Raw genomic sequence first — 24,440 nt, 5'->3', positions numbered from 1 at the left:
CGACAAAATGAGGTGCGGCCTACAGCCTTAGAAAACTAACCCTATATACGTCAATACAACGTGCGCAACGTGACGTGCGCAACGATACAGGCGCGCATTCGTGCCGCGTGACGTGGTGGCGTCATCGCGCTTTCACCTTAAAAGATTTATTTGATATAAATTGATATTTTGATATAAGCCTTAGAAAACCAACCCTATAGAAGTCAAATGGTCCAATAAAGGGTGATGGGAGGGTGATGGCAGGGTGATGGCATTTTATTTTCACCACTTCAAATCGACCGAATTTCACCAAATAAGATACCACACTCGCTGCACTGATGTCATTTTTACGGCAAAAGTGAAAACAGATTTTAATTTGGAAATAAAACGAAAGCGTGCACAATGGAATCATTCGTGCCACGTGACGTGGTGACGTCATCGCGCTTTCATCTTAAAAGACATTTGATATAAGTTAATATTTTGATATAAGCCTTAGAAAACCAACCCTATAGAAGTCAATACCTCCAACGACACAGGTGCGCATTCGTGCCGCGTGACGTGGTGACGTCATCGCACTTTCATCTTAAAAGACATTTGATATAAGTTAATATTCTGATATAAGCCTTAGAAAACCAACCCTATATAAGTCAATACCTCCAACGAGAGGGTGGTGGGAGGGTGATGGCAGGGTGATGGGAGGGTGATGGCAGGGTGATGGGGGAGGGTGATGGGGCAGGGTGATGGGGCAGGGTGATGAGAGGGTGATGGGAGGGTGATGGGAGGGAGATGGGAGGGTGATGGGAGGGTGATGGGAGGGTGCAATAATCCGGTGCAATAATCGCAAAACCGATTCAAAATGGCCCCTCGCTACGATTTTCCATGATCACATTTTATTTTCACCACTTCAAATCGACCGAATTTCACCAAATAAGATACCACACTCGATGCACTGATGTCCTTTTTACGGCAAAAGTGAAAACAGATTTTAATTTGGAAATAAAACGAAAGCGTGCACAATGGAACCATTCGTGCCGCGTGACGCGGTGACGTCATCGCGCTTCCACCTTAAAAGACTTATTTGATACAAGTTAATATTTTGATATAAGCCTTAGAAAACCAACCCTATATAAGTCAATACCTCCAACGACACAGGTGCGCATTCGTGCCGCGTGACGTGGTGACGTCATCGCGCTTTCATCTTAAAAGACATTTGATATAAGTTAATATTTTGATATAAGCCTTAGAAAACCAACCCTATAGAAGTCAGTACCTCCAACGACACAGGCGCGCATTCGTGCCGCGTGACGTGGTGACGTCATCACACTTTCACCTCAAAAGACCCATTTGATATAAGTTAATATTCTGATATAAGCCTTAGAAAACCAACCCTATATAAGTCAATACCTCCAACGATACAGGTGCGCATTCGTGCCGCGTGACGTGGTGACGTCATCGCGCTTTCACCTCAAAATATTTATTTGATATAAGTTAATATTTTGAATAACTCGGTCAATATCAGTCCGAATTTCGCCAAATAAAGGTTCCCGTTATCCACAGATACCCCTGTATCCTCCTAGAGGTGAAGTCAGGATGAATTTCGCAAAACATAAAGTCCTTCGGCAACGAAAATTTAACATGGGGCTTTCCTATGTAACTTTACCCCGAGGTAATTCCACCAAAAATCCCCGAAATTTCGCGGGTCCCGTTCTATTGAGTGTTAAGCTAATCTAGCGACTGCAAAATCTGAAAACAGAATTAAGATCCGAGTCCCCGTTCACTCTCGAGGGCCTCCAAGAGCAAATCGCATATACTCCTAATGAAAAAACCCCGGAGTTCCTAAATCCCAAATCCCATGCCATCCGATGTCAATCCATATATCTATACCTCACTACGAACGTTATGCATCTAATGATAAGCATTAAAACCATCAAAAAATATTTTGTGACCACTTTATTTAACAAAATGAGGTGCGGCCTAGCATCTAGTCGAGACCAAGTCACCCAGGCCGACCACCCATTCCGACCCCAAATTCCTCATCGACGATAACTAAACAATATATTATATGAATCGCACTGTACATACCTCCTTCTAGATCTTGTTCTTGTCTTGATATACTCACTCAGGCTCACCCTATCACGACTGAGTCCTCTCAGCTCTTCCAAATGGCGTCCGCTCCGCCTCGTGTCCAGTCCAACTCCGAGCTCTTCTTCTTCGAAAGACCTTCGACACTCATGGCGGGGGCGTGATGACGTCACTGCGCTTCAGTCTTAGAAAACTAAGGGCGTGATGACGTCACTGCGCTTCAGTCTTAGAAAACTAATTTTTATATAAGTTAATATTTTCAATAACTCCTAGAGGCGAAGTCTTAGAGAATTTCGCAATAAGAAATAGAGTCCTTCGGCGACGGAAATTTAACACGGTGTTTTCCTATGTAACTTTACCCTGAGGTAATTTTACCAAAAATCCCCGAAATTTCACGGGTCCAGCCCTATTGAGTGCCTGCGGCCTCTCAAGTCCCTTCACAGAGTCGGGCTAGAGTCAAGCTCAAAAGGGTTTTCTTTCCCCACTGATTCCGCCAAGCCCGTTCCCTTGGCTGTGGCTTCGCTGGATAGTAGATAGGGACAGTGAGGATCTCGTTCATCCATTCATGCGCGTCACTGTTTAGATGACGAAATGAATGAGTTCATTCATTTTCGCTGCATGATTTTTCGGGTGACACCGTCACAATTTCGGTCTTCGAGGCCGGCCGATAGGCACAGTGTGACCGGAAGGGACGAGGTTCTCCTGACCACGTGGCCCTTGACTTGGTTTGTCCGCACAATGTGGGCGCTTTCAGGATGAACTTTAGCCGGGGAGCGTTTGGGCGCCCCAGTCTGATACTGCCGCCCATGCGCAGAACAACTTGTGAGTGCACGTGGGTCCCGGCGGTCCCACTGGCCTAGCGCTACCATGTTTAGACAGCGAACTCCGTCCCCGGGCACCGGCACCTACTCCCGGAAGTTTGAGAGATCAGCAGTGCCGGGCACGGTAGGACACCCGCGGAGCCCCGGCGGACCAGGGGCGCGCGAGCCTACGCGTTAGTGTGCTACGGCGGAATCAACGGCTTCGGCCACGGCCGGGCCGATACTCGGCCTGGTCGACCGGAAATGAACTGGTTCGACGCCCGCGCTAGAGAGGTCGCGGGCGACTGAGATGTTTTAACAAATTAGTTAATTAATTTGAGACGTCCGATTTCTAATGTTTGGAAATTTGGAAGAGCTTGACCCTAGCCTTTCCCTTGCGAGGGCAAGGAGGAACTTAACACTTGACACTTAAGCTTAGTTTGAAGTACACCCTGCCAGCGCCCACGGCGGGACGGCAGGGCAACCAGAAGGGACGAGGTTCTCCTGACCACGTGGCCCTCGATCTGGGAAGCGAGAGGCGTTCCATTAGTGGACGCTCCCCTCACGCCCGACTTTTGGGCGGCCCCGGCAGGCCGTTTGTTTTGACGTTCCGTGACAGGCCCCGCACCCCCACCTCCGGGCCGACCGGGCGACCGGAATGAATCCCGGTGTCCCGATCCGAACCTTCAGAGCGGGCCGGCTGGGGAGTGCCAAGCACCCCGTACCTGCACTTTCCGTCCCTGCGGTCCCAAATACCGGAACCACCCGAATACCACTTTATTTTGACAAAATGAGGTGCGGCCTACAGCCTTAGAAAACCAGCCCTATATAAGTCAATACCTCCAACGATACAGGCGCGCATTCGTGCCTCGTGACGTGGTGACGTCATCGCGCTTTCACCTTAAAAGACTTATTTGATATAAGTTAATATCTTGATATAAGCCTTAGAAAACCAACCCTATAGAAGTCAAATGGTCCAATAAAGGGTGATGGGAGGGTGATGGCATTTTATTTTCACCACTTCAAATCGACCGAATTTCACCAAATAAGATACCACACTCGCTGCACTGATGTCATTTTTACGGCAAAAGTGAAAACAGATTTTAATTTGGAAATAAAACGAAAGCGTGCACAATGGAATCATTCGTGCCGCGTGACGTGGTGATGTCATCGCGCTTTCACCTTAAAAGACTTATTTGATATAAGTTAATATTTTGATATAAGCCTTAGAAAACCAACCCTATAGAAGTCAATACCTCCGACGACACCGGCGTGCATTCGTGCCGCGTGACGTGGTGACGTCATCGCGCTTTCACCTTAAAAGATTTATTTGATATAAGTTAATATTTTGATATAAGCCTTAGAAAACCAACCCTATAGAAGTTTTTCGGGTGACACCGTCACAATTTCGGTCTTCGAGGCCGGCCGATAGGCACAGTGTGACCGGAAGGGACGAGGTTCTCCTGACCACGTGGCCCTTGACTTGGTTTGTCCGCACAATGTGGGTGCTTTCAGGATGAACTTTAGCCGGGGAGCATTTGGGCGCCCCGGTCTGATACTGCCGCCCACGCGCAGAACAACTTGTGAGTGCACGTGGGTCCCGGCGGTCCCACTGGCCTAGCGCTACCATGTTTAGACAGCGAACTCCGTCCCCGGGCACCACGTCTGACTCTCTTATTCAGGGAGCATGGCGACGTGGGCACGGTAGGACACCCGCGGAGCCCCGGCGGAACAGGGACGCGCGAGCCTACGCGTTAGCGTGCTACGGCGGAATCAACGGCTTCGGCCACGTCCGGGCCGATATTCGGCCTGGCCGCACCGGGAATGAACTGGTTCGACGCCCGCGCTAGAGAGGTCGCGGGCGACTGAGATGTGTTAACAAATTAATTAATTAATTTGAGATGTCCGATTCCTAGTGTTTGGAAATTTGGAAGAGCTTGACCCTAGCCTTTCCCTTGCGAGGGCAAGGAGGAACTTAACACTTGACACTTAAGCTTAGTTTGAAGTACACCCTGCCAGCGCTCCCGGTGGGACGGCAGGGCAACCAGAAGGGACGAGGTTCTCCTGACCACGTGGCCCTCGATCTGGGAAGCGAGAGGCGTTCCATTAGAGGATGCGCCCCTCACGCCCGACTTTTGGGCGGCCCCGGCAGGCCGTTTGTTTTGACGTTCCGTGACAGGCCCCGCACCCCCACCTCCGGGCCGACCGGGCGACCGGAATGAATCCCGGTGTCCCGATCCGAACCTTCAGAGCGGGCCGGCTGGGGAGTGCCAAGCACCCCGTACCTGCACTTTCCGTCCCTACGGTCCCAAATACCGGAACCACCCGCATACCACTTTATTCGACAAAATGAGGTGCGGCCTACAGCCTTAGAAAACCAACCCTATATAAGTCAATACCTCCAACGATACAGGCGCGCATTCGTGCCGCGTGACGTGGTGACGTCATCGCGCTTTCACCTTAAAAGACTTATTTGATATAAGTTAATATCCTGATATAAGCCTTAGAAAACCAACCCTATAGAAGTCAAATGGTCCAATAAAGGGTGATGGGAGGGTGATGGCAGGGTGATGGGAGGGTGGGGGGAGGGTGATGGGGGAGGGTGATGGGGCCTCCCTATAGAAGTCAGTACCTCCAACGACACAGGCGCGCATTCGTGCCGCGTGACGTGGTGACGTCATCACACTTTCACCTCAAAAGACCCATTTGATATAAGTTAATATTCTGATATAAGCTTTAGAAAACCAACCCTATATAAGTCAATACCTCCAACGATACAGGTGCGCATTCGTGCCGCGTGACGTGGTGACGTCATCGCGCTTTCACCTTAAAAGATTTATTTGATATAAATTGATATTTTGATATAAGCCTTAGAAAACCAACCCTATAGAAGTCAAATGGTCCACTAAAGGGTGATGGGAGGGCGATGGGAGGGTGATGGCAGGGTGATGGCAGGGTGATGGGAGGGTGATGAGAGGGTGATGGCATGGTGATGGCATTTTATTTTCACCACTTCAAATCGACCGAATTTCACAAAATAAGATACCACACTCGCTGCACTGATGTCATTTTTATGGCAAAAGTGAAAACCAACCCTATAGAAGTCAAATGGTCCAATAAAGGGTGATGGGAGGGTGATGGGAGGGTGATGGCAGGGTGATGGCAGGGTGATGGGAGGGTGATGGGGGAGGGTGATGGGGGAGGGTGATGGGGCCTCCCTATAGAAGTCAGTACCTCCAACGACACAGGCGCGCATTCGTGCCGCGTGACGTGGTGACGTCATCACACTTTCACCTCAAAAGACCCATTTGATATAAGTTAATATTCTGATATAAGCTTTAGAAAACCAACCCTATATAAGTCAATACCTCCAACGATACAGGTGCGCATTCGTGCCGTGTGACGTGGTGACGTCATCGCGCTTTCACCTCAAAAGAGTTATTTGATATAAGTTAATATTTTGAATAACTCGGTCAATATCAGCCCGAATTTCGCCAAATTAAGGTTCCCGTTATCCACAGATACCCCTGTATCCTCCTAGAGGCGAAGTCAGGATGAATTTCGCAAAAAATAAAGTCCTTCGGCAACGAAAATTTAACATGGGGCTTTCCTATGTAACTTTACCCCGAGGTAATTCCACCAAAAATCCCCGAAATTTCGCGGGTCCCGTTCTATTGAGTGTTAAGCTAATCTAGCGACTGCAAAATCTGAAAACAGAATTAAGATCCGAGTCCCCGTTCACTCTCGAGGGCTTCCAAGAGCAAATCGCATATATTCCTAATGAAAAAACCCCGGAGTTCCTAAATCCCAAATCCCATGCCATCCGATGTCAATCCATATATCTATACCTCACTACGAACGTTATGCATCTAATGATAAGCATTAAAACCATCAAAAAATATTTTGTGACCACTTTATTTAACAAAATGAGGTGCGGCCTAGCATCTAGTCGAGACCAAGTCACCCAGGCCGACCACCCATTCCGACCCCAAATTCCTCATCGACGATAACTAAACAATATATTATATGAATCGCACCGTACATACCTCCTTCTAGATCTTGATCTTGTCTTGATATACTCACTCAGGCTCACCCTATCACGACTGAGTCCTCTCAGCTCTTCCAAATGGCGTCCGCTCCGCCTCGTGTCCAGTCCAACTCCGAGCTCTTCTTCTTCAAAAGACCTTCGACACTCATGGCGGGGGCGTGATGACGTCACTGCGCTTCGGTCTTAGAAAACTAAGGGCGTGATGACGTCACTGCGCTTCAGTCTTAGAAAACTAATTTTTATATAAGTTAATATTTTCAATAACTCCTAGAGGCGAAGTCTTAGAGAATTTCGCAATAAGAAATAGAGTCCTTCGGCGACGGAAATTTAACACGGTGTTTTCCTATGTAACTTTACCCTGAGGTAATTTTACCAAAAATCCCCGAAATTTCACGGGTCCAGCCCTATTGAGTGCCTGCGGCCTCTCAAGTCCCTTCACAGAGTCGGGCTCGAGTCAAGCTCAAAAGGGTTTTCTTTCCCCACTGATTCCGCCAAGCCCGTTCCCTTGGCTGTGGCTTCGCTGGATAGTAGATAGGGACAGTGAGGATCTCGTTCATCCATTCATGCACGTCACTGTTTAGATGACGAAATGAATGAGTTCATTCATTTTCGCTGCATGATTTTTCGGGTGACACCGTCACAATTTCGGTCTTCGAGGCCGGCCGATAGGCACAGTGTGACCGGAAGGGACGAGGTTCTCCTGACCACGTGGCCCTTGACTTGATTTGTCCGCACAATGTGGGCGCTTTCAGGATGAACTTTAGCCGGGGAGCGTTTGGGCGCCCCAGTCTGATACTGCCGCCCACGCGCATAACATTATCTTCTATATATTCTATATTTAACATTGTGATATGAAAATTGTTTTCATATTTGTTGTAAATGTCGTTTAAACTCGTGGTTATGCGTTAGAGCGGTGTATTTTGTTAGCAGCGTCGTCTTCAATGTTCTTTTTTTTTCTTTCTAATAAAGACATATTCTGTTATTTTAAAACCACCAAAGTGTGTATTAGTTTTCCCCATTTCATAAAATGTATCGTTTGATACGTATAATGCTTTAAAAGAATCCTGAAGACTTAGCATTCCTGGAATCTATGAAGACAGATCGCTGTGCAACATTTGGCTGCCAAGATAAACTGTTGGCAGATTAATGCAGCGTAAAGTGAACCGCGAGGAAAAAGAATCAAGCAGAGAGGCGAGCAAGTATGGAGCTGGAGTTCAACATAAATACTACAACCACTGTGTATAATATTAGTGACAGTGATGAAGAAGTAACTCTTGGACCTTCAACAAGCACACCAACAACCTCAAGAAGTCATCATCGGTTAGTTAGACCTGGCACATCAGTTTTCATTCCACATGACATCCTGAAGAGGCACAGTCTTGTTTCACTGGCAACAAGGATGAAGATCCTTGATAACTCCTTGATAAATATCAAGATATGATAAAATATGAATATGATAAACCTTGATAAATATGATAAACTCCTTGATAAATCCTTGATCCTTGATGAAGATCCTTGAGAAAAGAAGATGACACCAACCCAACAGGCTGCTTTCACAGAAGCTCTTATTGAAGAAACAGGAGGGGATGTAGCGAAGGTGTCAACATCATATGCCACAGCAGATAAATCAAGACGCAAAATTGGACAGCATATTGCTACTACCTGTAAGGACAAATGGATACCTCCGAAGCTTGCTACGTTGCACTGGGACTCAAAGCTGCTTCCATGCTTAACTAACCAAAACACTTTTGAAGAACGCCTGGCTGTGCTTTTGGGTTCTCAAACTGATATGAAGCTGCTGGGTGTTCCATCCTACAAGCCTGGAACAGACCGTAAATCTGGAGATATAATTGCTCAGCTGACTAATAACCTACTTGAATCATGGAACTGCCAAGAGAATGTTGTCAACTTGACATTTGACACAACTGCATCTAACACCGGCCACATCAGTGCAGCTTGTGTAACAATTCAACAACGGCTTAACAAAGCTCTTCTGTGGTCAGGCTGCAGACACCACATTGGTGAAGTCATTCTTACGCACATTTTTACTGATCTTAAAGTTGAAGCATCTAAGTCACCAGATATCTTCCTCTTCTCAAGGTTTCGCAAGAACTTTGAAATGTTTCCACACACATTCAATGAACCACTTTCACGATTTGATCCATCTCAACTAAATGAAGCAGCAACAAGTTTGACAAGTGACTGGCAAAATAATGTTCTCAGACTCTGTCACACCGAGCAATCTCTAAGACGTGATGATTATTTGGAATTTGTTGATCTGTGTACTGTATTCCTTGATGGTGAAGTAGCTGAACATCAAATAACCTTCAAGCGTCCTGGTGCACTGCATAAAGCCAGATGGATGGCGAAGCTCCTCTACTCAATCAAATTATGTCTCTTCGAAAAACAAATCGCTGATCTTCCAGCAGGTACAATTACCACAGAAAAACAAGTGCCAAAGATCAGAGAATTTGTCACGTTTGTCACTCTAGTATACAGCTCCTGGTGGATGACATGTACCTCTGTCACCGATGCCCCATGGAATGACTTGCAGCTCATCTCCAAACTGAAACAGTATGAAGCTGTCAATGCTGGAATCTCAAGAAGTGCCCTGAAAGCCTTCAAACGACATCTCTGGTACCTCACAGAAAAGATGGTTCCACTTGCCCTCTTCAGCTCAGTTGTTCCTCATGACTAGAGTCCCTGTATATAGAGAGTTGTGTCAACTCAAATTTGGACGCCATTTTGTGTCTAAGTGTGTCGGATTAGATATACATGTACATTCGCGATATGGGGTGATATATTCTAAACCTGCTAAAAAAAAATTTTACTACACATATTTAGTCTTATTATTACATACAGGTGATATTTGTTTTGTCAAAAACTCAGCTATTGCCGTGAAAAAGAGCTGTGTGGTGATATTAAAAGTGGTATGGCAATGCATATTACAAGCCAACACTGCATATAAGAGCTAACATTATAAGTAAGACAAACCAATGCTGTCGTTCTCTGAATTTTAATAACTTTTAGAAAGGAGTGTGGGCATATCCAATATTTTTTAAAGGGTGCTGAGAGCAATTCCGGTGTAGGACTTCCAGCCGACATATAGTCTAACACACTTAAAACAAATTCTGTACGTGGTATTGCCATATTTCTATAGTGTACAACTTTAGTTTTATCGACATTTATATTCAATTTCCATTGTAATGATTTAACAAGCTGCAAGTCAGCTTCTGTCTCTGACATAAGGAAAACGTCATCGGCATCTAGTAAGATTGAAACGTTCATTTATTACTACACCCTTGCCCAGAACTCTGATGGATATTGCCTGATCGATTAATATTGTAACGATTTTGAGAAGTGTAACGGTTTTTGAGAAGTGTAACAATTTTGGAGGAAGTGTAACGAATGTGGAAACGTTACAATGTGAACGTTACAAAAGTATGGTAACATCCTCGTAATGTAAATAATGGTCGCAGCCGTCCTCCTAGTTAATTCCATGAAACTTACACGCAGGTCACGATATATCTTTTAAATAGTGTATTTCCTTATTCCATGTAGGCTAAATATGTGTTTCCCACTAGATTGACTTTGCATTGTATCAAACAAAATAAGCGTAGGCCCTTCCAATTTCCCCAAACATCTCCGCTCTCCAAAGTTCCTTTCAAAAGGGGGAGTTGTTTTCAATCCCGCAGGCCGCCATTGCCCATGTGCTTTGAGTCGGAGAAGAAAGGCGTGTCTCCACCTCGTCATAAGAGGGAAGGAGTGAACCAGCCCTAACAGCCAATCAGCACCGCGGTGAGCGACCCGGTAGGCGTGCCCTCGGAGCCGGCGGCTTAATTCCGCCCGAGGTGATAAAAGCGAGTTGGAGGAGGAGCGAAGAGGCGGCACCAAGAAGAGCGGTGAGATGCGAAACGCTCCAAGCCAAAGAGGAGAGGTACTCGGCAAGGAAACCAGCTTTGGAGAGACGCGCTGAAAGGAGGGGGACGGCTCCACCACAAGAAGAGGAGCAGGTGTGCCGAACCAGCGCGTGACGTCTACCGCGGCGGATACGCGACGGAGGGTTTTCCCGCCAAAACCGCGAGGAATTGAGAGCTGCTGCCTCCCGACTTTGCCTCCCTCTCAAGCAATCCACCTCAAGCCCTACCTGCCTGCATTATCCCCTGTGTAAGTGCGAACGTCCTGTCCTGCTCGTTGTCTTGGGGTTAAGTAAAAATGAATAGTGTAAGTTAACGATTCGCTGTGTTACTGCTTCTTCCATCCATTGCTTGTGTGTGTATAATAAATCTGTTCTTCCTCCGTATTCTTCTTCTTCTTCTTTTTCATTCTCTTTCGGTCGCTTTAGAGGTTTCCCGATTGAATATCTGTGGGGCGATCTGGTCAACGTCGGGTGGAATCGGGTTCTAATCGGGGAGTAACTGTTCGGACGCGGTTAAATACACCACCGCTCGGTCAATATAACATCTAAAGCCGCGTCTGTAACAATTGGTTGTCAGGAGTTGGATTCGGACCTGGGACTAAATTTGTTAGGCCCAAATTTTGGAACACCAATTGTGTTATAGCAGTAACAATTGGTGTCGAGGAGTTGGATTCGGACCTGGGACTAAATTTGTTAGGCCCAAATTTTGGAACACCAATTGTACTATTAGAGTAACAATTGGTGTCGAGGAGGGAGATCGGACCCGAAATCGGACCCGAAGCGCGCTTAACACGCTCAAAATTACAAGCTGCCGAAATTTATTTTGTTTTATAAAGCAAAACCCCAATTTTGAGATCGCGCCATGGACAATCAAGGCGATCGGATGTCGGTGGGAGAGATAGACAGGGTGGAATCGACCCAGGACCTCGGGGAAATGTATGTGGAGGAAAGGGAGGAGGAGAAAAATGGCAATGTGGTTGCGGAGGTTTCAGACGCACAAAATGGCGCTCTTGCGCACGAGGTTGGGGCAGCTGCGGCCGCACCCTTGGTACTACCAACGGTGGCCCAAATGCAAGCCTTCATGGACCAATTGATGGCAAAAATGGATGCTCATAGTGAGCAAATGAGGGACGAAAGGAGGGCTAACTGTGAGCGATTGTTAAACCAAATGTAAGCAATAACGAACAGAATGGGTGACCGCATGCAAAAATGTGGGGAGACCATGGATCGCATGGTGGGCGAAAGGGTCCCAGGGGTGCACGACGAGGTAACGCGGGTCGAGAAGCGCTGGTTGAGCGAAGCGGAGGAAAGCACGGGTACAATGACGGGGGTAGAAATCGCGACACGGGGTTTGGAAAAGCCGGCGACCGCTGAGGTAGAGGAGGGTGTTTTATTAAAGCCAGCGGTTGCCGAGGTTAATAAAGAAAAAGCAGTGCTGGGAATTAAAATTGAAGAGACTAGGGCATGCCCGTACTATATCTATATCTAAAATTATATCCCCCCCCTCTATTTACATGAAATGGTTTGGTCCAAAGCGAACGGCTTGCGAGTACGGTGACAATCCCCCCCCCCTCTATTTACATGAAATGGTTTGGTCCAAAGCGAACGGCTTGCGGAGTTTGGTAAAGAAATCGCCATAGCGTGCACAAACGTGCAGGAAAGCGAAAGAATCGCAAATTAGTTTTTATTAGTTTTAAAACATAGTTTAACGCCAACATAGTTTGCCAACGTGAAATAAATGAATACGCTCTCAAATGTGCCGTCCGAGGCAGAGTCTGTTCGGCACGTTCGGCACACGTGATAGCTCGCTGCTCTTTGATTGGTTGAATCGTTTTTTGGACATAGCTCGGTAACTACTTGTCCGATTAATATGAAACCTTGAAAAGGCACATCCTCGGGTCCCCAGCAATATACCTGGCAAGTTTAAAGTATATCGGACCCGTGGTTGTCGAGAAACAGCGGTCACAGACAAACAAACACACACACAGACACACAGACACACACACACACACACACACACACACAGAGATTGCTGGAATTATATATATATATATATATATATATATATATATATATATATATATATATATATATATATATATATATATATATATATATATATATATATATACAGTATATATATATATAGTATATATATATATATATATATATATATACGTATATATATATATATACAGTATATATATATTATACTAGGACGTGCCCGTACGTGGCGTACCCGTAACCGTACCGTACCCGGTACCGTACCCGTACCGTACCCGTACCCGTGACGTGCCCGTAATGAATATGTACAAAATATAAATATGTATGTACTACAATCGATCGTACCTTACAACAATCAACACAGATTGCAACGTCAAATAAATGAATACGCTCTCAAATGTGCCGTCCAAGGCAGTGTCTGCTCGCCACGTTCAGCATCAGTTCAGCGTCACTATGACTATCCGTAAGTCCGGAAGTGACGTCCTCATTTGACTGTCCGGAAGGTCGCATATCGCAGGAAAGCGAAAGAATCGCAAATTAGTTTTAATTAGTTTTAAAACATCGTTTAACGCCAACATAGCGCCAACATAGTTTGCCGACGGGAAATAAATGAATACGCTCTCAAATGTGCCATCCGAGGCAGAGTCTGTTCGCCACGTTCGGCACACGTGATAGCTCGCTGCTCTCTGATTGGTTGAATCGTTTTTTGGACATAGCTCGGTAACTACTTCTGCGATTAATTTAAAACCTTGAAAAGGCACATCCTCGGGTCCCCAGCAATATACCTGGCAAGTTTAAAGTATATCGGACCCGTGGTTGTCGAGAAACAGCGGTCACAGACAAACAAACACACACACAGACACACACACACACACACAGACACACACACACACACACACAGAGATTGCTGGAATTATAGATAGATGACGGAGGTAGCCCGGGAATTGCAGGGAGAAATGGATTATGTACAAAGTCCCTGCTCACATCACGATGCTGTGCTTAACCCGAATGGAAGTTTGCAGGTTCGCGTGGAGAAAAGGATCCCCCAGGTGAGTCGTGCTGTTGTGTATTGTGCGGGGAGATTTTGTAAGAGGATGTTTGGCGACAAAAGAATTGTCGCGCGATTGGGATCGATATGGCACCCGGGCGTTGGTGAAGGGTCCCGTGTGAGTGGAAATGGCACGCGTGGGAGAAAAAAAGTGTGCGTCGGCGAGTGGGTGTGCTATAAAGTGTGGGAGTGAAAACCGAGTGCGAGCGAGAATGCACGTCGGGGTGTACGGAGTGTGACACGAATAGTGAGTTGGTGATGGCGCAGGTGCGAGAGGGCACATCGGAGCGCGAGTGTGAACCGAGTGCGAGCGAGAATGCACGTCGGGGTGTACGAAGTGTGACACGGAGAGTAAGGTGGTGGTGGAACGTGTGCGAGGAAGCACACCTGAGTTGGTCATGGCGCGGGTGTGGGAGAGCCCATGTGAGCGCGTTAGTGGGTGGATGCAAGAGTGCACGCCCATGGTGAGTGTTACGGAGGACGTAACGGAGGAGAGGTGTGGACCAAAGTGTGCGCGAGAGGTGTGGTGTGTAACAGGGAGAGTGTTGGTGGAATGTACGGACGGCGTTGGAACGCCAGGTTTTGTGAGGGTGAAAGGGGTAGCGTATGCTTGTAAGCATGCAAGTAAAGCATCGATGGTAACCGGGTTAGTGGTTAGAGCGACGGATAGCCGATGCGAGCACTCGGTGCGAGGGGTGCGTGTTGGGTGCGAGGCCCGGCGCGGGTCGATGCTGCGTCGCTTCTCTTCGAAGCGTCGTTGCCGATTCGGGCTTGGCCCCGCCCCGCACGGTCGAGTCCGGGCTTTGCCGGGCGAGGCGACCGGTCCGGTTCAAGGGCGAGTGGGAGGAGGCGGAACGGTGCCCCCTCGTGGGGACGGGGTTCCGACCGGGGGAGATTGAGCCATCGGGCCCGGGACCGCAAGGTGCCGCGCCGAGATGGTGCGTGGAGCCTCGGTCCAACCAAACCACCTCCCTTGAACCGAAAGCCGGACGGATTCAACCTGCAGGCAACCAAACCACCCGAATTCATTGCTCGGCTTTACGAAGCCGAGTTTAATGATGTCATGACGCACCGAGGCTAGGATATAGCGGACTGTGATGATGGTGATCGTGATAGTGATAGTGTTTTGATCCGAAATTTAGAAAAGTGAATAGAATTGGCAGTAAATGGAAAATTTTTGAATTGGTTGGAATTTGGACGAGCAAAATTGATAGAGAGACCCCCGATGGGTGGGATCGCAAATCCACCATCCCTCACAAGTGGGGGCAAATGCGCAATAGTTTATGGGGTGGCTATGACAACCGAGCCAGGGAGGGCTTGGATAATTGTAGGGATCTAGCGAAGATGACATTAGGTAACGTTAAGATTAGTTAGTGACTGATACCTGTAGTGGGGACGCAGGTAGATTAGTGTGGATGATAATGACGTGGGAGCGCAATAGTTTAAAGGGACGACTGGGAAGCGCAAGTTTCAGAAGGGAGTAGTTAGCTGAGATGATGCCGTGTGTGTGAGGATTGAACAGGTGAGAATGGAACAGGTGTGATTGCACAGGTGTGCAACTGAACAGGTGTGTGGAGCAGTGTATGAGGGAGTAGTGGTGATTGCGTGTTGTGTTGACCAAATGGTCCAGGAAGAAAGGAGGGTGCAGGTGGCACCAGGTGTGACGGCACAGGTGTGCAACAACAGGTGTATGTGGCTGTGTGGAATAAATGGTAGTGTGGAATATCTGGAGTATTGGAATGGATGGTCGTGGAGTGAGTATGGTGGAAATTGTGGAGTGGAGTGGATGGTGCGAAGGTGTGAATGGGGGAAGAGTGGACCCCCATCATGGATACCCGGGGCGGGTAGTGTAACTGTTAGGTAGAGGGTACAGGTAAATTGTAGTTGGATATTGGCATCTGTGGTGCGGGTGACAGAATGGTATTTGGATGGGTGCATTAGTGTTGTGGAAATGGCTGGGCGTGTAGCCTGTTAGTGTGTGTAGTTGGTTTGGGCACTCCACCACTGTAAGGATGTCGGCCAGGTGAGGCCGCAGGTGGGCTCTGGGAGCCGGTAGTAGTTGTTGTGGATGGGGCCCGAGGATCCGGAGGACGGACCCGGGTAGCCCAGTGCCAGAGGGCACCAAGTGGGGTGACAGAGCCAGGAGGGGCCTGCCCCAGTTAGATAGGTTAGGGTGAGGAGCTAGGTAAGCTCGGGTGGCAACTACAGTGGTGGAGGTGTGCAGGTGGGTAGACTTGTTGGGAGAGCTAGACGTCGCAGCCCAGAAATTGTGCGAGAGCACCGGGAGATGAATCGGGGGAGTGAGACCCCAAATTGAGAGGCACCACAGTTTGGGCAATGGGAATTGGTTTTTAGAACCCATAGTGTAAGTTGGCCAATGGATTGGCAGGGAGAGACCCCGGGTAGTGTAAAGTGTGTTAAAGTCATTTGGAGGATAGTTAGGATGAAGGATCTCCTCGCACCATCTGCATCCACTCACCTGAGGTGACAGGTACTCCACACCATGCCATGTTTTGATTATTTTTTATGATGCAAATGTTTGGATTGTGAGACGCATCATGACGTGGGTGTGACATTGTGCGTAATTCCATCTCTCCCTCCTTATGAGGATTGATGATGAATTGGTGATGGCAAATTTTGAAGTAGAGGGATTGTGGTGACGAATTTGGTATAGGGGAAATATGGGGAAGACGTGACAGTAGTGACGAATTGGTAATGTGTAGATTTTGTACATATGGGGTAAGGGCAAGGGCAAGGGTAGGGTAGGTGACAGGGGGGTGACGTACGGTAGGGACGAGCTTTCTCACTTCGCCCTCCGTACGCATTTCGCCTTGCATTGCCTTATTGACGTGTACCCTTGTGACCTTACCCCTCGCTCAATTGTCTTTCTTTTGTCTCCCACATGACCTGTGCGCCATTGGGTGCCGATGGGAGCGTGCGTGAGGTGGCCATTGTGCGCCCGAGATTCCCAGAACCAGCATGCATTGCGTTGATGTACCACTGTATGGACCGCTGTTCTGCGGCCAAGTACCACTTGATGGACCCCAGGTTCTGGGGCAGGGCACCTCTGTTGGAGACCGGCCATAGTGGCCAGGGAATCTTGCTTGCGGACCTCGGTAAGGTGGCACCTATGCCAAACAGGTGGACCACCCTTAGTTGGCCCCTGAGGCCCTAAATAAAAATGGACACAAGTTGTGCTTTTTATTATTTCCAACTAGGCCGCATGAAGCCCGAAGACGTCGGGAAGAACATCGGCCCAGCAGAGAAAGAGAAGACCACCACCAGTTGTTTTGTTGTGTTTATTATGAACCATGGTGACTGTGCACCGAGTGGTGCTTTTGGTGCTTTGTGGTGCTTTTGGGTGCTTTTGGGTGCTTTGGTGGTATTGGTACTGGTGCATCGATGCAATGCGTGCTGTCTCCTCCCTCCCAACAGGAATTTCTTTCTCTTGTTCCCTAAAAAGAAAAAAGAAAAACACAGGTCCTGGGTTGCGTTGTAAATAAGAAATCACGTCATTGTAAATAATGCTCCCCACCGTAAATGTATAGTTTGAGAATAATTCCGTAATTCGGTTAGCTGTGGGCTTGAGTCTGTTAGACAGGGTGCAATGCAATAGGGGGACATACTTATTTGTGTTTTAAAATTGTCACACTCAGGGTCAGGTTAATTGTAGAGGGAATTACACCTACGTGTCACACTAAGTTAAAGTTTAGTAGGCCCGAGTACGGGCCTGAAGAAAGGAGGGTGCAGTGTAACGATTTTGAGAAGTGTGTAACGAATTTGAGAAGTGTAACGGTTTTTGAGAAGTGTAACAATTTTGGAGGAAGTGTAACGAATGTGGAAACGTTACAATGTGAACGTTACAAAAGTATGGTAACATCCTCGTAATGTAAATAATGGTCGCAGCCGTCCTCCTAGTTAATTCCATGAAACTTACATGCAGGTCACGATATATCTTTTAAATAGTGTATTTCCTTATTCCATGTAGGCTAAATATGTGTTTCCCACTAGATTGACTTTGCATTGTATCAAACAAAATAAGCGTAGGCCCTTCCAATTTCCCCAAACATCTCCGCTCTCCAAAGTTCCTTTCAAAAGGGGGAGTTGTTTTCAATCCCGCAGGCCGCCATTGCCCATGTGCTTTGAGTCGGAGAAGAAAGGCGTGTCTCCACCTCGTCATAAGAGGGAAGGAGTGAACCAGCCCTAACAGCCAATCAGCACCGCGGTGAGCGACCCGGTAGGCGTGCCCTCGGAGCCGGCGGCTTAATTCCGCCCGAGGTGATAAAAGCGACTGTAAGGGACTGCTTTATGAGATGACCTGGGAGGAGCGAAGAGGCGGCACCAAGAAGAGCGGTGAGATGCGAAACGCTCCAAGCCAAAGAGGAGAGGTACTCGGCAAGGAAACCAGCTTTGGAGAGACGCGCTGAAAGGAGGGGGACGGCTCCACCACAAGAAGAGGAGCAGGTGTGCCGAACCAGCGCGTGACGTCTACCGCGGCGGATACGCGACGGAGGGTTTTCCCGCCAAAACCGCGAGGAATTGAGAGCTGCTGCCTCCCGACTTTGCCTCCCTCTCAAGCAATCCACCTCAAGCCCTACCTGCCTGCATTATCCCCTGTGTAAGTGTGAACGTCCTGTCCTGCTCGTTGTCTTGGGGTTAAGTAAAAATGAATAGTGTAAGTTAACGATTCGCTGTGTTACTGCTTCTTCCATCCATTGCTTGTGTGTGTATAATAAATCTGTTCTTCCTCCGTATTCTTCTTCTTCTTCTTTTTCATTCTCTTTCAGTCGCTTTAGAGGTTTCCCGATTGAATATCTGTGGGGCGATCTGGTCAACGTCGGGTGGAATCGGGTTCTAATCGGGGAGTAACTGTTCGGACGCGGTTAAATACACCACCGCTCGGTCAATATAACATCTAAAGCCGCGTCTGTAACAATATGTTTCATAGCTGGCGACTTGGCTGCACAACCCGCAAAAAAATTGAGCAGGTCCCCCCCTAAAATTGCTTTTATGATTGCCGATTAGGCTAAAGATTTTAAACCAAAAAAATAACTTGCCTCGGAATAAGTTTTGAATGGAAGGACAGACAACTGAAAACAAAACGGACCATGGGTTTCCCACCCCTATAAAATCAAAATTAATTCCCTCTGAAAAAGTACAGTGACATTGCCCGCAGACTACCCAACCGCAGACCAGGCAATGTCACTGTACCGGGACATTTCATCAATCAATGACAATATGCGGTCCGCTAGGACTACCCGAAAAAAATTGAGCAGGGTTCTTCCCACGGAAATGCATTTTTGGTCAGCTCCTTGAAGATTATAAACAAACACAAATCACTTCCCTTTAAAAGGGTTTTCAACGGACAGACAACCAAAAAAAAACAGAGCAGATAGAATTGCTTTTGAACATCGATCATCAAGCGGCGTGGGCCTACCTGGCAGAGTCTCGAGGAGTCGATCGCTTTCCAGCTCTTTCGTCTGACTTTCGCTTCCCAAATTTGTCTTCTGACTTTATCACTTGGAAATCTATACATCTTATATTTCCCAGATTGGTTTGAACAACCAAAAGCAGAACAACCAGTCATTTTGTTTGGCAATAAACAACATTCCCGTACCAAGCTGACGTTCACGCACGGTGAAGTTAGACACAAAATGGCGCCACGAAATCACGTGACCAGAAATCTCGGGTCAGCGCATGGCGCAACTCTCTTTATACAGGGACTCTACTCATGACCATCACCGTGCTCTGGCAGACAGACTTCTGGAGGTTCAGCCAGATTTTCCAGTAACCAACCCACAAGGACAGTTTGGTACTGGGTTTGGAAAGCCCAGATTTCCTGATGACTTGACTGAGAAGACCACTCTGGCTGATTTTGTTGGACCACATTCATGGTACCTATTTCATCATCTGAAGCTTGACTGGGCATTTCTAGTTACCGATGTTCAAGAATGGACTAACTCTGCAGCCTACCAGACATCATGGACTAATGTTGAAGCCTTGAATGTGGTGAATGACTCTGCAGAAAGGGGAGTTAAGCTTAGCTCTGACTTCCTTTCAGCAGCCAGAAGTGAAGACCACTACCAAAATGTGCTACAAGTTGTTGAGCACAACCGCAAGGAGGAACCGAATCTTCGAAAGCGAGCAGCTCAAGACTAAACTGTCAGAAATATCCATGAAAACTACAGTATCTTTGTTCTGTTTCTATTTTCAGGTTCATCCATAGTCAGATGTACTCATATTAAGACGATAAATGCTAAGATTGTGTATATATGATTCTACTGTAATAAAAATTATATCATTCTGGTATCTATAATACATATGATTATACCAATAAAATCATGATTTTGACTATTTGTGTATAAGTGAACTATATCCCTATCCCTACGATGACTACACACCGCTACAGGGCACAATAACACCCCCCCAAAGAGCCACTGTATGCAGCAATCGGCCAATCCTCCCATCTTTATCCATGGGCCCCAGAACAGCCGCGTGTCAAACCCCCGACTCCGATACCTCCGACCCAAAACCTAATCTGCCGAGGTGGACCCAGAAGATGATATCAAAACCTCACCAAATTTTGCATAGGAACCCCATTTTATGACCGGAACAAAATAAAATTGGGGACAGATTGTTTTCTTGACATAGGGGCGTTTGATGCACCCTACTGGCGGTGGATGGTCCACGTCGAGGTGGGCCGGCTTGAGGCGGTCTACAGAAACGCGGTCAGGAGTACCGCCGATGTCCAGGGTGAAGTGCTTCGCCCCGGTCTCCAGCACGCGGAAAGGCCCGTCGTATGGGGGCCGCAGTGGTGTCCGGTGGGCATCGTGGCGGACGAAGACGTACTCCGCCGTGCGAAGCTCCGGGGCGACGTGCGTCGGTGGGTGCCCGTGGCATGCCGTTGGCACCGGGGCGAACATCTGGGCGGTCTCTTGCAGAGCGGAGCGCTGCTGTGCCGCGGAGCACCGGGTCCACGTGGACCATGGTGCTGTGGAGTCGGGGAGGAACTCGCCCGGCACCCGCAGCGGTTGCCCGAAGACCAACTCCGCCGCGGATGCGCGCAGGTCCTCCTTGGGCGCCGTCCGGAGGCCCAGCAGGACCCAGGGGAGCTACCCTTCAACAGCTACCATCAGCACTTCAACCCCTTCCACCAGCATTTCAACCCCTTCCACCAGCATTTCAAGCCCTTCCACCAGCATTTCAACCCCTTCCACCAGCAATTCAACCCCTTCCACCAGCATTTCAACCCCTTCCACCAGCATTTCAACCCCTTCCACCAGCATTTCATCCCCTTCCACCAGCATTTCCAGCCCTTCCACCAGCATTTCAAGCCCCTCCACCAGCATTTCCAGCCCTTCCACCAGCATTTCAAGCCCCTCCACCAGCATTTCCAGTCCTTCCACCAGCATTTCAACCTCTTCCACCAGCATTTCCAGCCCTTCCACCAGCTTTTCAAGCCCTTCCACCAGCATTTCAAGCCCTTCCACCAGCATTTCAACCCCTTCCACCAGCATTTCCAGCCCTTCCACCAGCATTTCAATCCCCTCCACCTGCATTTCAACCCCTTCCACCAGCAATTCAACCCCTTCCACCAGCATTTCAACCCCTTCCACCAGCATTTCAACCCCTTCCACCAGCATTTCATCCCCTTACACCAGCATTTCCAGCCCTTCCACCAGCATTTCAAGCCCCTCCACCAGCATTTCCAGCCCTTCCACCAGCATTTCAAGGCCCTCCACCAGCATTTCCAGCCCTTCCACCAGCATTTCAAGCCCCTCCACCAGCATTTCCAGTCCTTCCACCAGCATTTCAACCTCTTCCACCAGCATTTCCAGCCCTTCCACCAGCTTTTCAAGCCCTTCCACCAGCATTTCAAGCCCTTCCACCAGCATTTCAACCCCTTCCACCAGCATTTCCAGCCCTTCCACCAGCATTTCAATCCCCTCCACCTGCATTTCAACCCCTTCCACCAGCAATTCAACCCCTTCCACCAGCATTTCAATCCCCTCCACCAGCATTTCCAGCCCTTCCACCAGCATTTCCAGCCCTTCCACCAGCATTTCAATCCCCTCCACCTGCATTTCAACCCCTTCCACCAGCAATTCAACCCCTTCCACCAGCATTTCAATCCCCTCCACCAGCATTTCCAGCCCTTCCACCAGCATTTCCAGCCCTTCCACCAGCATTTCCAGCCCTTCCACGAGCATTTCAAGCCCCTCCACCAGCATTTCCAGCCCTTCCACCAGCATTTCAATCCCCTCCACCAGCATTTCAACCCCTTCCACCAGCATTTCCAGCCCTTCCACCAGCATTTCAATCCCCTCCACCAGCATTTCAGCCCCTTCCACCAGCATTTCCAGCCCTTCCACCAGCATTTCAATCCCCTCCACCAGCATTTCAACCCCCTCCACCAGCATTTCAACCCCCTCCACCAGCATTTCCAGCCCTTCCACCAGCATTTCCAGCCCTTCCACCAGTATTTCAATCCCCTCCACCAGCATTTCCAGCCCTTCCACCAGCATTTCCAGCCCTTCCACCAGCATTTCAATCCCCTCCACCAGCATTTCAACCCCCTCCACCAGCATTTCAACCCCCTCCACCAGCATTTCCAGCCCTTCCACCAGCATTTCCAGCCCGTCCACCAGCATTTCAATCCCCTCCACCAGCATTTCAACCCCCTCCACCAGCATTTCAACCCCCTCCACCAGCATTTCAACCCCCTCCACCAGCATTTCCAGCCCTTCCAGCAGCATTTCAACCCCTTCCACCAGCATTTCAACCCCCTCCACCAGCATTTCAACCCCTTCCACCAGCATTTCAAGCCCTTCCACCAGCATTTCAATCCCCTCCACCAGCATTTCAACCCCCTCCACCAGCATTTCAACCCCTTCCACCAGCATTTCAACCCCTTCCACCAGCATTTCAACCCCTTCCACCAGCATTTCCAGCCCTTCCACCAGCAATTCAACCCCTTCCACCAGCATTTCAACCCCCTCCACCAGCATTTCAAGCCCTTCCACCAGCATTTCAACCCCCTCCACCAGCAATTCAACCCCTTCCACCAGCATTTCAACCCCCTCCACCAGCATTTCAAGCCCTTCCACCAGCATTTCCAGCCCTTCCACCAGCAATTCAACCCCTTCCACCAGCATTTCAACCCCCTCCACCAGCATTTCAACCCCTTCCACCAGCATTTCAACCCCTTCCACCAGCATTTCAACCCCTTCCACCAGCATTTCCAGCCCTTGCACCAGCAATTCAACCCCTTCCACCAGCATTTCAAGCCCTTCCACCAGCATTTCAACCCCCTCCACCAGCATTTCAACCCCCTCCACCAGCATTTCAAGCCCTTCCACCAGCATTTCCAGCCCCTCTACCAGCATTTCAAGCCCTTCCACCAGCATTTCCAGCCCTTCCACCAGCAATTCAACCCCTTCCACCAGCATTTCAACCCCCTCCACCAGCATTTCAACCCCCTCCACCAGCATTTCAAGCCCTTCCACCAGCATTTCAACCCCCTCCACCAGCATTTCAACCCCTTCCACCAGCATTTCAACCCCTTCCACCAGCATTTCAAGCCCTTCCACCAGCATTTCCAGCCCTTCCACCAGCAATTCAACCCCTTCCACCAGCATTTCAACCCCCTCCACCAGCATTTCAAGCCCTTCCACCAGCATTTCAACCCCTTCCACCAGCATTTCAACCCCTTCCACCAGCATTTCCAGCCCTCCCACCAGCATTTCAACCCCTTCCACCAGCATTTCAACGCCTTCCACCAGCAATTCAACCTCTTCCACCAGCATTTCAACCCCTTCCACCAGCATTTCAAGCCCTTCCACCAGCATTTCCAGCCCTCCCACCAGCATTTCAACCCCTTCCACCAGCATTTCAAGCCCTTCCACCAGCATTTCAACCCCTTCCACCAGCATTTCCAGCCCTTCCACCAGCATTTCAAGCCCTTCCACCAGCATTTCAACCCCTTCCACCAACATTTCAACCTCTTCCACCAGCATTTCAACCCCTTCCACCAGCACTTCAACCCCTTCCACCAGCATTTCCAGCCCTTCCACCAGCATTTCCAGCCCTTCCACCAGCACTTCAACCCCTTCCACCAGCATTTCAACCCCTTCCACCAGCAATTCAACCTCTTCCACCAGCATTTCCAGCCCTTCCACCAGCATTTCAACCCCTTCCACCAGCATTTCAACCCCTTCCACCAGCATTTCAACCCCTTCCACCAGCAATTCAACCTCTTCCACCAGCATTTCCAGCCCTTCCACCAGCATTTCAACCTCTTCCACCAGCATTTCAACCCCTTCCACCAGCATTTCAACCTCTTCCACCAGCATTTCAACCCCTTCCACCAGCATTTCCAGCCCTTCCACCAGCATTTCCAGCCCTTCCACCAGCATTTCAACCCCTTCCACCAGCATTTCAACCCCTTCCACCAGCATTTCAACCCCTTCCACCAGCAATTCAACCTCTTCCACCAGCATTTCCAGCCCTTCCACCAGCATTTCAACCTCTTCCACCAGCATTTCAACCCCTTCCACCAGC

This window comes from Myxine glutinosa, chromosome 12, assembly GCF_964187855.1.
Source record: "Myxine glutinosa chromosome 12, kmMyxGlut1.1, whole genome shotgun sequence".
In the NCBI taxonomy this organism is placed as follows: Eukaryota; Metazoa; Chordata; class Myxini; order Myxiniformes; family Myxinidae; genus Myxine; species Myxine glutinosa.
The sequence above is the reverse complement of the archived record's forward strand: the minus strand, read 5'-3'. Positions refer to the sequence as shown.